This window comes from Callospermophilus lateralis, chromosome 12, assembly GCF_048772815.1.
Source record: "Callospermophilus lateralis isolate mCalLat2 chromosome 12, mCalLat2.hap1, whole genome shotgun sequence".
NCBI classification, from domain to species: domain Eukaryota; kingdom Metazoa; phylum Chordata; class Mammalia; order Rodentia; family Sciuridae; genus Callospermophilus; species Callospermophilus lateralis.
The window spans coordinates 2,599,172-2,616,567 of NC_135316.1; positions in this window are offsets into that span (position 1 = coordinate 2,599,172).

The following is a 17,396-nucleotide window of genomic DNA, read 5'->3' on the forward strand; positions in this document are numbered from 1 at the left end:
TTTTTGGGTCTGTTAAATATATTACCATGTCATCCACAAATAGCGATAATTTACGTTCTTCTTTTCGTATTTTTATGCATTTAATTTCTTTTTTCTGACTAATTGCTCTGCCTAGTATTTCAAGAACTAAATTGAATAGAAGTGGTGATAGAGGGCATCCCTGTCTTGTTCCAGATTTTAGAGGGAATGCCTTCAGTTTTCTCCATTTAGGATGATGCTAGCCTGAGGTTTAGCATATATAGCTTTTAAAATGTTGAGGTAAGTTTCTGTTATCCCTAGTTCTTCTAGTGTTTTGAACATAAAGGGATGCTGAGCTTTGTCGAATGTCTTTACTACATCTATCGAGATGATCATATGGTTCTTGTCTTAAGTCTATTGATGTGGTGAATAGCATTTATTGATTTCCTTATATTGAACCAGCCTTGCATTCCAGGGATGAATCCTACTTGATCATGGTGCACAACTATTTTGATATGCTTTTGTATTCGATTCACCCGGATTTTATTGAGAATTTTTGCATCCAAGTTCATTAGAGATATTTGTCTGTAGTTTTCTTTTTTGAAGTGTCTTTGTCTGGTTTTGGGATCAGGGTGATTTTGGACTCAGAGAATGAATTTGGAAGAGCTCCTTGTTTTTCTATTTCTTGATATAGCTTGAAAAGTATTGGTATTAATTCTTCTTTGAAGGTTTTGTTGAACTCTGCTGTATACCCATCAGGTCCAGGGCTTTTTTTGGTTGGTAGTCTTTTGATGGCTTCTTCTATTTTTTCCTTTGTTTTTGGTCTGTTTAAATTGTGTGTGTCTTCCTGACTGAATCTGGGCAGATGGTATGACTTAAGAAATTTATCGATACTTTAACTATCTTCTATTTTATTGGAATATAGGGTTTCAAAATACTTTCTAATTATCTTCTGTATTTGTGTAGTGTCTGTTGTGATATTGCCTTTTTCATTTCGTATGTTAGTAATTAGAGTTCTCTCTCTTCTTCTCTTCCTTAGAATGGCTAAGGGCCTGTAAATCTTATTTATTTTTTCAAAGAACCAACTTTTAGTTTCATCAATTTTTTCAATGGTTTTTTTTGTTTCAATTTCGTTGATTTCTGCTTTAATTTTAATTATTTCTTGTCTTCTACTACATTTGCTGTTGTTTTGCTCTTCCTTTTCTAGGTTTTTGATGTGTAGTGTGAGTTTATTTCTTTGTTGTTTTATTCTTTTTTTGAGGAAAGAACTCCAAGTAATGAATTTCCCTCTTAAACCTGCCTTCTTTGTGTCCCATAGATTCCAGTATGTTGTGCCTGTATTGTCATTTGATTATAAGAATTTTTTATCTCCTCCTTTATGTCTTCTGTAATCCATTGATCATTCAGCAGAATATTGTTCATTTTCCATGTGATGTAGGATTTTTCCTTTCTTCTTTTACCATTGATTTCCAGTTTCATTCCATTATGATCAGATATGGTGCATGGTATTATCTCCACGCATTTATATTTACTAAGAGTTGTGCTATGGCATAATATATGGTCTATCTTTGAGTAGGATCCATGTGCTTCTGAGAAGAAAGTGTATCCACTTGATGATGGTTGATATTTTCTATATATGTCGGTGAAGTCTAGGTAATTGATTGTGCTGTTGAATTCTATAGTTTCTTTATTCAGTTTTTGTCTAGAGGATCTGTCTAATGGCGAGAGCGGTGTGTTGAAGTCACCCATAATTATTGTGTTGTAGTCTATTTGACTCTTGAACTTGAAAGGAGTTTGTTTAATGAGCGTTGCAGCTCAATTGTTTGCTGCATATCAATTGATAATTGTTATGTCTTGTTGGTGGATGGTTCCTTTTAACAGTATATAGTGTCCTACTTTATCCCTTTTGATTAACGTAGGTTTGAAGTTGATTTCATATGATATGAGTATGGCCACTCCTGCTTGCTTCTGAGGGCCATGTGAGTGGTATGATTTTTCCCAACCTTTCACTTTCAGCCTGTGTATGTCTTTACCTATCATATGAGTCTCCCGAAGGCAGCATATTGTTGGATTCATTTTTTTGATCCAGGTTACTAGCCTATGTCTCTTGATTGGTGAGTTTAGGCCTTTAACATTTAAGGTTACAATTGAAATATGATTTGTACTTCCAGTCATGTTTATTTATTTATTTATTTTAGTTTGGGTAGTTTTTACTTTTTGGTTATTTTCCTACCCCTTTACTGAGATACGGCCCGCTGATAGTTTTGGGCACTATTTTTCAATTCGTCTTCTTGTAGTATTTTGCTCAAAATGCTTTGCAGTGCTGGTGTTCTGGCTGCGAATTCTTTTAGCTTTTGTTTATCAGGAAAGACTTAATTTCATTGTCAAATCTGAAGCTTAATTTTGTTGGATACAGTATTCTTGGTTGGAATCCATTATTTTTCAGTGTTTGAAATACATTGTTCCAAGATCTTCTCGCTTTCAAAGTCTGTGATGAAAAATCATTTGTTAACCTAATTGGTTTACCCCTAAATGTTATCTGCCTACTTTCTCTCGTAGCTTTTAATAGTCTCTCCTTGTTCTGTATGTTGACTTTCTTCATAATTATATGTCTTGGAGTTTTTCTATTATGGTTTTGAATGTTTGAGGTCCTGTAGGCTTCCAGGATATGACAATCCATTCCATCTTTCATCTCTGGGAAGTTTTCTAGAATTATTTCATTTAATATGTTGTCCATTCATTTGGTTTGAATCTCTATGCCTTATTCTATCCCGATGACTCCCAATTTTGGTTTTTTTATGACATCCCATATCTCTTGAATAGATTGCTCATGGAATTTAAGCATCTTTTCTGTGTTGACTATATTCTTTTCAAGTTGACAAACTTTGTCTTCATTATCTGATGTTCTGACTTCTATTTGATCTCGTCTATTTGTAATATTCTTGTTTGAGTTTTTAATTTGGTTTATAGTTTTCTGCATTTCTAGAATTACTGTTTAATTTTTTAAAAGATCTCTATCTCCTGGTAAAGCTCGTTCTTTGCCATTTGAATTTGTTTGTTAAATTCATTTTCAAAATATACTTTTATTGCTTGGACTTGCTGCCTCATGTCTTCTCTAATATTCCTTTCCATCTGATTTAGGTATGACTTAAGTTTTTTCCCTATCCCTGTTTCTGATGATTCTAGGTCCTCCTGTAGTATTAAGTTGTCCTACATTTTTTGTACACCTTTTTTTTCCTTGTTTTTTTATGATGTTCACGTTAATTTCCAGCTCTATTTGATTGCTGTGTTTCTGCTCTCTTCTATAGATTTGTTTTGGGTTTATATATCTCTGTTGTCTCTCCTTTGTGTTGGTAGACTATGTCTGCTAAAGTGGAATCTGCTGTTAAGGAATTCCGACGGCCGAGCTCCAGTGATGTCACCTCTCTGCTATGGTGGGCCCCAGGCTCCTTGCCGGAGTGTCCGAATGGGGAAGTGGACTGGATTGTCTCTGGTTGGTTTCAGCTCCTGGTCACTGGCAGGCAGGGAGTCTCCAGCCACCCAGTAGCGCGGGCAGTGGGTGGACTGTCGCCGGCAGGTGGGTGATCTCTAGCCACACAGTCGCGCGTTCAGTCGCTGGTGGGCGCGCGTTCTCCAGTCGTCAAGACGTGCGGTCAGCAGGTGGGCTGTCGCCGGCAGGAAGGCGGTCTCCAGTTGCCCATTCACACTGGCAGCGGGCCGGCATTCTCCAGCCACCCAGTCAGAAGGGCCTGGCCTCTAGTCCCCTGGTTTATCCTGCTAGTCCTGATTTCTCCTGCTAGACCAGATTTCTCCTGAGTGATGCTTCTCGGCAGCTCAAACTCTACTCTGGGTCTGCCATTTGTTGGGTGGGGAGGGTGTCTATTGGGAACCCTGGCACTCTATTGTTTTAATTTTTTCTGCTTGCCCCTCACGCAGTGCTGGCTAAACAGGTTTCATTTTTGCCGCTGATGGGAAGGGAAGATGAAGGTCTGGTGCATCTTGTTTCCCCCCCGTCTTTATGCAGGCTTGCTCTGATAATCCCTCCCCCAGAAAGCCTAGGAGAGATTTTATGTGAATTCCCCTGTGTATGGGAGATGACCTGAGAAACACACACCTGTTTTATTGTTGCAATCTGTCGGGGAGTGGTGGTGGTTACGTCAGCTCTCCAAGATGGTGGCTATTGGTTTCCTTGGTGGAGTTTCCATTTTGGGGGATACAAATGTACTGCTTACTTCCCCGTCTGAAATCCCGAATTCAGCCGGGGGGTCAGTGGATACTCAGCCGGCAAGATTGCACAGAATCCGCAGCAACGTTTCTCCCTGCTTGCTGGTCGCTTCTCGGTGGTGCCTCACCATCTGTAGCCACGGTGCAGGCCACGTGCATCAATCAGACCGGATCTCCGGTTGCACAGGTGGCTTGTGTTTGAGACTCAATTACCGGACCTCAGTGGTGGAAATCATTCTTCTAGGTTTCGATGCAAACCCATTTTGCTGTAAGATCCTAACAAGATAGTTTTTCGTCGTTTTAACTCGTTATTCACCTGTGCAGTGGCGGGGTACACTGGGTGTGATGCACTCTATTCACAGCCATCTTGCAATCACGAAATATTAGGATTTGGATGCACCATTTACTGAAGACAGTTTTCAGTACTAGGAAAAAATATGTATTTCAGGAGGCTTACCCATAGGTTGAATTTTCAGTTCCAACAAGATTTAGAAGGAGTGATCTCTTCTCACAATTTGTATTTGTCAAGTCAGTCACCTCAAAAAAATGTACTTGTGATATCAGGTACGATTCTATATGTACATATAAAAATACATGTGCTGAATAGGCTACAGAGAAAGGGAGACAGGAATTCACATATTTGTTAACTTTAAAAACACACAGAGAACTATTTCAACAAAAAATTGATTAGATTGATAACTCCTACCCTATATAATGCAAAAGGCAAGTCCAACTATACACCATGCCTCCTCTGAACTGCTTGTATTTCTATTCTGTTTGGGTTATTATTCTCCATCATATTACGATTAGTAGTCAGAGTCTAGTAGGGTAGGGGTTAGTGTCAGGGATTCAGTATTTAGAATGGAAAATTGGAAGATGAATCCAATGTGTATGCAAATATGTGCTACACAAAATCTTCCCACTCTCATCCAGAACAATGGCTTGACATTATCTTCGCCACAAGTAAGACATAATTAGAGGAAAAGAGTTAGAAAAACTGGGAATACTTATCTGGAATGGAATATGCTAAGGAGTTAACTACCTTGGAGGTGGTAGAGGAGTTTCCAAAAGTAAGGGACAATGTAAACACTCCACAAACATGGAGCTATGCTGGCCTAAAGACTTCTTGAGAAATTGCTCTGAGGTTGGGCACTTGAAACATATGTTGTTATCAGGAGCTTTAGCTTCCTTTGTAGTGAGATCATCAAAGCTATGTCTGCACCTATGTGACCTGTAGTACATGGTTTCTTATTTTCCAATGAACATGAGGCAGCAGTCCTGAATTTGATCTCTGTAGGTAAACTGTGGCCACTGGGGTCTAAGTGTCTCCCCGTGTGGACTGTGAAGCCATTTGTTCATCCTCCAATTTTCATGGTGTTTCTTGCTGATGCAATGGAAGTTTGGAATTTGCTTCACAAAATACAAGGAGTTCAACTGGGACACAGTGCAGGAGGTAGTTCTGTCACGTGCGGTATTTCAGTTTCTGCAGGAGAATGCACCAACCATGCTTCAATATCACATAGCTTACCTCATTGAGAATAGCAAATCAGTTCTGAACATTACCCTGAAACCTCTCCATATAACAAGATGCCTTTACTTAGAAGGGACTGCTGGCTGCATCATGTCAGTCACATGCCATTTGGAAGCCAATGGCAGATCCACATGGCCACACTACAGGTGTTTTATCACACACCTGGCTACCACTGCTCTAGGTACACTAATCATCATGCTCCAACTTATTGGCATCTCTGTTCTACACAATTTTCATGAAACCCAGTCAATCAAGGCACTGTCTGGTATACTCATGATAAGCAACAGGACATCCAAAGGTTCTCCAGTGACAGCTGGTCATGGGAATTTCAAAAATTTCATGATATTTTTTTAGCCATATTTCAACAATGAAGGTGGAGGCACTGTGAGTTTCAATTCATTCCAGAACCTTTAATGTTGACAAAGCTCATTTCAATGATAACTCTGGAGAAATATCACAGGCAATGCTTCCCAAAGAATGGCCAATAGGTCACATGAAGCCAGGCCCATTGAGGTCTACAATGTGAGGTCTATGTGTGTTTTGACTCTCAACTATGGCTGCCATGTCTTTCAGAATAAAATCATGTGATATCTTGGCTGTGATTCCCAGTGCTCTGTTGAAAGCCACCCTGGGCCTAATTCTCAGTTTCCAAGGGCGACTCTCATGCGTGGCCTCCTAAAGTCCCAACACAATTAATAGCAATACTTTTCTGAGGTCAGTTCCAGAACTCAGTCTCTAAGGGGAAAAACAACAGAGTTCATGTCAAGGTGGACCCATCTCTTTCAACCACCACACAAACAACCACTATTAAAACCAAAACACTCCCACATGGCCCTCATGTTCTTTCATATAGACACTCATCATAACCTCTCGCTGGAACTTTCCATGAGGGGCGAAGCCCAAGACAGTCTCCTAAATAATCTCTCTTGCCCCTCATTTGCCTAAATTCAGGGTGGCCTGGACACCATTCCTGTGAACCAGGAGTGTTCAAATAGGCCTGCTGTTAATACTTCTATGCTTCTCCAATTTGAGGCCTACTGACTGTGCAGTTTAGATTTTTTATGTGAATTGGAGTCATGGGAAAACTCAAGCACTTATGGGCTAGCCTCTGTAGGGCTTTGAAGAAATCATTTGACCCAAAGGATCCCTATTTTAACTTGATGGAGGTCAGGAACCTCACAGAGAATGGGGAGAGACTTCATCCACAATTACTGCACTTTTGGCCATTTTTGTTTTGGATGCACAAATGTGATGTTTCTTTAGATCCTTCAGGTGATGAGAATCTAAGCCACGGCCACACACAGGGCCAAGAGGGTGATTCAGACACTTCCATTTCCAATGGAATTAAGCAAAGATCCACAGGTGATGTCCATTCATTTCCATTTGAACCTGTTTTCTTCAGGATTCACAAACCGGTGTCTTGAGGCAAAGATCTTCCTGACATTCAGGGCAACAGAACAATAGGTAAGCAAAAGGCCCAAAGCAGGGTTTCTCCACTGAGACTATCATGGTCACACTTGTATCTGAGTTTTCTGAGATGCTCGCCATTCCCATCAGCTATCCAGCACCTGGCCATGTCACAGGGCTTGGAACTGGTACATTTCTTGGACACAAAACCATGAGCCTATTCTGGAGAGTAGCCAGAATTCAGGAAGAATGCAGGAATTTTGGAAGATAGCACGTGTTGCCCATCGATAAGGCAAGCCGAAATCCATTCATAAATTCGGCAGGATGAATGCTGGGAAGCTTTCTACTAGACAGGACACAACAATTGATGCATTCTGTTTTCTAATGTCTAAAACCATGAACACAGTGGGATACACAGACATAGAAACACTTGCCTTTTCAAACGACTTACTATAAACAGTTCACTCCAAACCAAACACACCGCCTTTCCTACCTATTCTCAGAACATGAGACAAAACCACAAAACCACACCCACAACCACAGAGGCACCATCTTTCACAAAGTAGGTCTGTTACTATCCAGAGTGTCCTCTGACTGGTGGGCCAACTTATGTTCCCCGTAAATGGGCTGTTCTGTCTCAGTTCTGGTCTCCTTAACCAACTCTGTGAACTTGTCAGGAGCCAGCGGTGAGCCACTATCTGCTTTCTCAGGAAAGGCCCCTTTTCTGAACTTTCCTGGCAGTTGGCCATCCTCATATCTGTAGGTACCATGAAAGACTGACTCTGTCCTTGGTAAATCCAAACAAGTGAGCCCACTGGGACTGGGACTGGGACAGGCTCTTGGTGCCTTGCATCCTGGATCCCAAGTTCCGAGAGTTCCATCACCAAGGAAGTGAGGTGAGGTCACTTCCTTCAGGAACTGGATGAAGTCACTGCCTTGGCAACCACTTTGTCCTAACAGTTGCTTCCAAGGGTCCCATTAGATCGAGGCTGCTCCTACTTCCTGTGACACTTTCACAAGTTAGAATGGTATATCAACCATAGGCACCCGGAAACAGCTCTCCAAACATGATTGTTTGGGTCCATCTTCTCTACATTAAGAAGAGAGAGGCTGATTCAGACACAACCCTTCATCCTGACAAGGTTGTTTGCAATGGAAGATGACGTTTGCTCTCTCAGGTCCTTCATGGCTGCCTACATCTTCTCCAGGGATCACTTCTTCATGGACCTTTGAGTTTTACAACAGGTGGAAGATTCTCTACATTCCGTATTGTAAGACCAACTCGGTCCCTGCTCTTCTGTAAAGTTAGATTGAGGGAACAGTGTATGGTTAGGGTTAATAACAGCTTCGATTTGGGTTAGGAATTATTCTAATTGATAAATAATGGTATTGGGAACCTGTGATATTTATAAGAATATATAGGTGAAATATAAGTATGAAAACAAAAATCTAGGTAAGATTTGAAGCCCAGAAGGGCATTGTGCTATTGATTGGGATACTTAGCTTTGAAATACGTTCTGTTTCAGATAAATCGATAATCAGTGGCATAGGACCTTGTACCTTGGATGATTGAATGTAGAAGTGAACATCAACTAGAACAGGGATAGTCGGTAGGATTAGGAAGATATTCGATAAGTTTCAGAAGAAGACTGAGTACAGGATTTGGACCAAATGTTCTTTAGCAATAGGGTATCGGGTAGAGAGTGAATGTAAATGTCAGCACATGTGAAGAGTCAGTCACAATGGTGAACTGTGGAAAATATTTAGGAAAGCAGACATCAATAGAGACATTAGGAAATCAGGCAAAGTATAAATTGAGAGATAGGATTAGACATTTGCAACAGGGTTGAGGTTCAATATATTGTCTTAGGAAGAAACAAATATGTAGTCACCAATAGGATTGACATTTGAGAGCATTAGGCACACTGGATATGAATGTTTTTAGTAATCTATGCTCACTTTCCATTTAGGCTTTGATACAATCATAAGTGTGACCTCTTCTTCTTGTGTCCAGAATATTACTGTGATAAAATGGTTATGTAGATCAGGTGACATGAGTATTTCTCCCACCATTACTGGGAGCAACATTTTGAAGATGAAAAAATTAGTATTGGGGTTACAAATAGATTTACTCTGTGTCTATGAATATAGAGATAATTCATGAATAGACTATACTGTGAATAAATATTATAACTTGTTCCAACTTTAAATATTGGATTGAATTGATATCTGAAAATAAACAGGAAATCGTATATTTATATGCAATCATTCATTCCAACCAAATATACATCTAATGGTAATATTAGGGTTATGGTTTATCATGAAGAGTGTGTGAGTTTTGCTTCAAAATGATTATGGAAATCGAAAAACATGCGTTTGGAAAGAAGTCTCACGAAAAAACAGTCAAGTAACCTGGCAGAATACATGTGTTCTGAATCAGGAAATGATTGAAAGTGAATAAAAATCCTATAAATTATTGAAGTTGTTGATGAAATATATATCCTATGATGTGTATAAACTGAACAAATAGTAATGTACCAGTGTTGAATAAAATGAACTTCAAAATAGACATCATATCCAAGAGGAATCTACTTGCATTGATGTTAAACTGGGTCAGTTACTGTAGAAATATTAGGATTGTATGCACCATTCACTGAAGTTAGTTTTCAGTACTAGGAAACAAATATGTAATTCAGGTGGATGGATATTTCTGAGAATAATATTGTGAAAAGTTGATTATAAATCCACATACATTAACATGAATGAATTTAGGTAGTATATGGAAAACACATATATTTCATATTTTGAAAAATTTGGAGAGTGTGAATATATATATATATATATATATATATATATATATACACACACACACACACACACACACACACACACACACACACACCACACACACACAGACAATAAAAAGTAGCAATATATATGCCAATCGAAATTCATCATAAAATATATATTATCCACGGATGTAAAAATATTTATTTTACTGAACATGGATTTATGTATAATGTTGTTCTACTAGGAGGCTCACCCATAGGTTAAATTTTCTGTTCCAACAGCGTTTAGGAGGAGTGATCTCTTCTCACAATTTGTATCTTCCAAGTCAGCCACCTCACAAGAATGCACGTGTGATACCAGGTAGGATTCTATATGTGCATTTAAAAATGCATGTGCTTAATAGGCTACAGAGAAAGGGATACAGGAATTCACATATTTGTTAACTTTAAAAACACATAGAGAACTATTTCAATTAAAAATTAACTAGATTTATAACACCTACCCTATGTCATGCAAAAGGCAAGGGCAACTATACACCATGCCTCCTCTGAACTGCTTGCATTTCTATTCTGTTTGGGTTATTTTTCTCCATCATATTAGGATTAGTAATAAGAGTCTAGGAGGGTATGGTTTAGTGTCAGGTGACCCGGCCGGCAGGACACATCAACTTGGGCATCGATCCTAGTTGGGGAGGAATGAAGGAACAAGAGACACGAGAGATGACAGCAAGACAGAAGTTCTGATCAGGCTGCAAACTTTTATTGTTCTCAGAGAGTATTTATATGCTGCGGATAGGAAAGCTCTCTTATCAGCAGTTGTTGGATGTCTTCACAGGGTGAGATAACCTCAAGATGTTTCAGGAAGACAGATGGTAGCCGGATGTCTAAAGGAGATAAATGGCTGTGGGATGTCTCCCAGGCAGGTTGTGTCCCAGGCGGCTGTTTCTTGTTTCAGTCTATTCTTTGAAGGAGAACTTTCTTCTAGCCCCTGACATCTCCCATTTTCTTATATAAAATATTCGACCATACCTTTCAGGCCATGTATTTAGGGGGTGATAGTGGCTCTGTTTCTCTAGGATGCCTTAGAATATCTCCTAATCCGAGCGAGCATCTTTACTAGGAGATTTTGTGCTGGCTTTGGCAAGTTTGTTGAGAAGACGTCTTTGAGGGGGTATCATGCCAACTGCCATGTACCAGAGCGTGTCACTCAGAGGTCTTGTGTTATGGGATCCATGGATCCATCCTCCTGCAGTCCTTCCTGCACCTTCTGATATTATGGCCTAACGTCCTCATTCCAAGGGTGTGTCCTCCCCCAAGCGGAGGGGCCCATGGAGGACGAACCCTCATTGCAAGGGCAGAAGATGGTTGGTCAGAGCTGTTACTAATAGTTTTATGTAAGAAAGAGAGATCTTGGGGATGTAAACTTAATAAGCCTGTGAGAAAGGTAGAACATTCTTTTGAATGTTGGCAGTGCTGTCTTCCATCTCCAGACCATGATAGTGGACCTGTATGGGCTTAGAGGCCAAAATATTAATCTGTTCTTTAATAAATTGTACCAGCCTGTTTATAATGCAGGGTCCAATGGACACCATTAAAAGTAAACCCAACAAAGGGCCTAATAGGGGAAGAAGGTAGGATAGAAATCCATTATTCCCAGTCCAGAGGGGATTTTCAAATAGTTCCCTTTGTCACTTTTCTACATCTTCTTGAACCTGCTTAATTTTAGTGCGTACTATGCCTGATTTATTGGCATAAAAGTATCATCGTTCCCCTAAGGCCAAGCAAATACCTCCCTTGTTAGCTGTCAGCAAATTTAAGCCTCGTCTGTTTTGAAGGAACACTTCAGCCAGGGAGTCTATTTGGTCCTGCAAATCTTTAATGGTTCCTGATAGAGTTTGTACATAATTTATAAGTTGTTGAGACAGGCGATGGTAAGAGTGTATAGCCGTGCCTAAGCCACTGTACCTGTACCCACAGCAGCTGTTATTCCAAGGCTGGCAATGAGTGGTAAGGCCTGTATTGCCCATCTATGTCTTTTGACTAAGGTGTCTAGGCTACAAATGGGTAGAGGTTTATCTCCTGGGACAATAGTTATATCAGGGAGTAATAAGGCAAGAACACTACCAATGGTCCAATTCGCTGGAAGCCTGGGAAGGCCGAGTTTCCTCCACACATAAAAACTCTGGCATTGGGGGTACAAAGAGATGGGGTGGGTGAGAAATAATTTTATACTGTTGAGCAATTTCCAAAGGAAGTAAGTCCAACATCAATATCATAGGTATTATTCTGCATCGCGCCGAAAAGACATAATGTAAAAGTGCCTATAGGCTGTACTTTAAAAGGAAATATGGGTTGGCATGTATTATCATTGTCCATGATAGAATTAATAGGAACTGCCATAGGCATGATTGCCCCTGTTGTCATGCAGAGCCAGCAATCACCAGCAAGGGTGGGGTTCGAATTATTAAGCTAGGAGAATGTAGTTTCCAGAATATCTAATGTATTGGTATCTAAACCTGGGAACTGGGATTTAGGCTACATTAAGGGATGATATGTGAGCTCAGGGATTTGGGGTTTCAAAAGTTTGATTTTCTGAGGATGCTTGACAGCATAAGTGGGTCCTCCACCATCAGAGACCCCTGTAGGGACCTTAATGGGCCAGCAGGAAGGTTTTCCGACAGTGCCTTGGCACCCAGCTGACTGTAGCTTGGTGTATTTGCCATCTCCTCCCTGGTCAAAGAGAACGGGGGTATTATGAATAGTGGTCCCCCCTGCTGCATGTGTTTTATTTAGGGAGGCTTCAAAAAATTGTTCTCCCTGTTTGTTAACACAAATTGAAGCTGACGCATAACAAGAGACATGCATCGCCTGGGTATGCGTACAAGTTGCAGAACAATTTTGGAGAGCTTTACTTGTACTAGGGGGAATAAACTTTGGCTTGTTAACACATACCCATTTAGGCTGATGAACTCCTCCGAGAATATGGTCAACCTCAGCACGGAGGTAAGCCACCTTAGTCATGCAGTTAGAAGTCTGTGTCCAACTAGTGGGAGCCTCAGTCCAAGATCCTCCCTTGCACTCGCAGCGGGGGGCAAAAAGGTACTTCCTGATGTTGGAAGGTGGAGGGCCAAGACCTCCGTGTTCAAACCTTTTGAGCAGAAGTGTCTTAAGCAGGATCCTCTCACAGATTGTTGGCTGTATCTGAAAAAGAGGAAAATTTGTCCTCAGGGGGAGGGCCTCCGTCCATGGGTTGAGGTAAGTAATTAACCTGTTTAACCAGGCATTTTGGTAACCATCTTAGGGATGCTTGCTCTTGGTCCAAAACACAAGCTGAGCCTCATCCCCAGATGAGGATAGGATCTGGGCGTTTCCATTTATTTGTAATGGGATTGCACCACATAACAGGTGTGCGAACAGAATTGGACCAGGGATGCCAGTGTCTGTCTGCAGCCAAATGGCCTTCACTGTCTAGGGTAAGAAAAATAAGGGCCAATAATGCATGGTTAAGGCGATCCCTGGGAGTGGTAAATACAAGGGCAGAAGTCTTAAGGCGGGTTAGCCAAGTCTTTAAGGTAAGCTGGGCAAGTTTCACATGCCTTGGCCCTGAGGGTTGTATGGAATTCCATAAGTATGACAAATTTTCAAGGTAGCACAAAACTGTTTAAACTTGGCACTGATATATGCAGGACAATTACCTGTTTTAATATGTATTGGTTTACCCATTATGGAAAAGGCTGAAACAAGATGAGAAAGGACATCTTTGGTAGCCTCTCCAGAATGTGGTGATGCAAAAATAAAGCCGCCGAAGATATCTATAGAAACGTATATATATTTGGTTTTTCCAAATTCAGGAAAATGAGTAACATCCATTTGCTAAACATGATTGGGCAGTAATACTCGGGGGTTATCTCCCAAGTGTTGAATGGGGAGGGAGACAGTGCAACCAGGGCATGCTTTTACTATTTCTCATGCCTGTTGCCTGGTAATTTTACAAAGTAATCGAAGGCTCTGGGAATTTAGATGGTGAAGATTGTGTAACTCCATGGCCTTTTTAATGGAGCCAACAAAAATTGGAAAGATAGAACGAATTGCTGCATTAGCTTGGGCATTACCTTGTGTTAGAGGGCTCAGAAGATCAGAGTGTGTCATGATGTGTCTTAAGGAAAATGGATGTTTTCTGGCCTGAATTAGCTGCTGAAGCTGGTGAAACAGAAAGGGGGAATTGGAAGAAGCCTTAATGGTGGGTGACATCTCCAGCAGGGGCACAGAATGAGCAATGTAGGCACTGTCTGTATAAACATTAACAGGATTATCAAAAAATGTTATGAAAACTTGTGTAATGGCAAACGATTCCACAAACTGTGCTGACTGATAGACAGTATCAAAGGTGGTAGGCTTGTTATTGACAACAAAGACTGCACGGCCATTACTGGAACCGTCTGTAAAGACAGTTAGGGCTTGAGGAATGGGAGCCTTTTTAGTAATTTTGGGAAAAATAAATGGATGTAACTGGACAAAATTTAAAAGGGGGTCGTTGGGGACATGGTTATCAATTGTTCCCAAAAAGTCTGATAGGGAAATACCCCATTCATCCCTGTCTGTAGTAAAAATTGGGTTTGGTCCTTAGTATATGGAATTAAAATATTATCAGGGTCTTTGCCAAAATGTTGTCGAGAAAGCAAACGACCTTTAATAATAATAGAAGCTACCTGAGCAAGATAAACGGTAATAACCTTGGAGGATGTGGTGGGTACACGGACCCAAAGCAAGGGGCAGCCTTTATTTTTAAAATGTGGATCTTGCTGCCAAAATATTCTTGTGGGTGTATGAGGAGTGTGGAAAATAACCAGAACCAGAGGAAGGTTATAAGAAATTTGTGTAACAAACTGTGGGGCAATAGCTTCTGTGGCTTGGTCTAATGCATGTCATGCCTTGGGAGTAAGCTTTTGAGGGGAGGAGGGGTGGGAATCACCTCTCAAAATATCATTAAGGGACAAAAGTACACAAGTGGGAAATTTTAAAAATGTTCCTAGAAATTGAATATCCCCCAGTAATATTTGAAAATCATAAAGGATGTGAAGATAGTCCACAAATAGTTGTATTTTAGGAATTTGTATCTGATTATCTTGAAGTTTAAGGCCCAAATAGGTATAAGGGTCCTGTGTTTGAACCTTATCAGGAGCTATCTGTAGTCCCAAGGTAGTGAGGGTTTTGTAAAAGTCCAAGTAACAATTATTAAGGTCATGGGTATTAGGTGCAGAAATTAACAAATCATCCATATAATGTAAAATATAATTTTGTGACCATCGCTCTCTCACAAGGTCTCGTGCTTGAGCAACGTATTTTGGGCAAAGACTAGGGCTGTTGGCCATACCTTGTGGAAGAACCTTCCATTGAAATCTCTGCATAGGGTCCTGAAAATTAATGCGAGGGAGACTAAAGGCAAAATAGCGTCTATCCTCAGGATGTAAAGGAATGGTAAAAAAGCAATCTTTTAAGTCAATAACCATTTTACAATAGTTTTTGGGAATCGCCACTGCTGTGGGAATGCCTGGCTGTAGTGCTCCCATCGGGCGCATAACTTTATTAATGGCACACAAATATTGTAAAAGGCGCCAGTTGCCTGATTTTTTCTTGATAATAAAAATAAGAGTAATCCATGGTGAGGTTGAGGGCTTTACATGGCCGCTGCCAGCTGTTCCTGCACTAACATGGAGGCAGCCTCCAATTTTTCTTGGGTAAGGGGCCACTGATCCACCCACACAGGAGTCTGAGTCTCCCAAATAATTTTATCTGCATGGGGTACAGGAGGTTCAGGGACCGACATTTATAATCCGGATACACAAGTCAATATGTATTTGTTTTTTGTATGGGTTGTATAGGCTCCACCAGTCCTTGTTTCAGTCTCCCCAGGCCTGTACCAGGAACAAAGTTCATTCAAAGCATTTGATGAGTCACCATGGAATTGGGACTGGCAAGAATAACTTCCAATGACTCAAAATATCTCAGCCCTATATGTTAACAGGGAGGTCAGGATCAACGAAAGGAGTGACAGTTGACTTATTACCCTCTTTATCAGTCCAGCTAATAGACCTAGAGCTGACAGAGGATTTTTTGATTTTCCTATCCCTTTAAGGTCAGTCAAGGATGGAGTGAGGGGCCAACCTGATTGCTCGTATTTTTGAGAAATAATTGTGGCATCAGCTCCAATATCTAGAACTCCTTGCAATTCCTTTCCTTCAGTAAGTAAGGTAAGGGTGGGTCTATTGTGAGAAATGGGCTGAACCCAATACACATCAGAGGAGCCCAAGAAAGCAGTCCCCCGAGGTAGGTTTGGGTGGTGGAAATGCCTCCTGAATCCAAGGGATGGAGTATTAATTGTGCAAGTCTTGTTCCTGCTGGTATGGCGGCAACTCCATTGATAGCAGTGGCCAGTATTTTTATTTCTCAAGTGAAATCATTATAATTAATGCAAGGGAAGACCTGAACACCTTGTATGGTAGTAGAGGCTCTTCCAAGAATAAGGGCACACGTATGAGATAGAGGGGGACCCATTATTTTAGTGGGTATTATCTGGGGCCCTTGCATTGAATCTAATATTGTATCTGTGGTGGTACAGAGGTCCAATCCTGCACTGCTTGGGGTGGCTAGTTTGAGGGAGGCAATTGTGGAGAAGGATTTTGAGGTAGGTTGGGAGTTTGGGAGGGAACAATCCTTGTTGCCCCTGTGTTTGTTTTGGGGGATGTTGTGGCCAGGGGCTGGCCCCGCAGGGAGTTTCCCGAGAAGTAGGAAGAAATAGGCTGTCTGAGGGCATTTGTCTTAGATCTACACTCACTGGCCCAGTGATGACCTTTACCAAATCTATGGAAAGGGGTAGCTGGGGGCGGTTCATCCCCAGTTTGAGGAGATGCCATTCCTAGGCTTTGATTGCCTGTTGGACACTTTCGTGCAAAATGTCCAGGTTGTTTACAAGTAAAGCAAGTACGTGAGCCAGGATTGTGAAAGGCCTTGATAAAGGCGGCCACTAAAGCGAGACCCATGGCATGGGCTGTACCCACACCTGCACAGAGTCTAATAAAGTCAGAAAGTTTTCCTTTATCCTATGTGGTCAAAGAACATCCTGACATGCTGGGTTGGCATTTTCAAAGGCAAGATGTTTTACAAAGGTGCTTTCACATTCGCTTGGTCCATGCAAGCATTCCGCAGCTAGGTTAAGCCGGGGAACAAAGTACCCATAAGGCTCATTGGGCACGTGTCGAATTTTTGCCAGGGAATTGGTAGCTGAGGCCTTTTGAGGGAGGTGTCACCAAGCAGGTAAGCCAGCCATCTAAGTCTGCGCCAAGAGTCCAGGAGGGAAACGTGCCTGTTATTTTTAGTGTCAAAAGGCTCATTGCCCACTAGCTTAACTTAAGTCCCAGATTCAGAGGAGGCCTTTGTTAAAATTTTTTGAGCAGTTTCCCGACATTGCTCTTTGAAATCTGCATTCC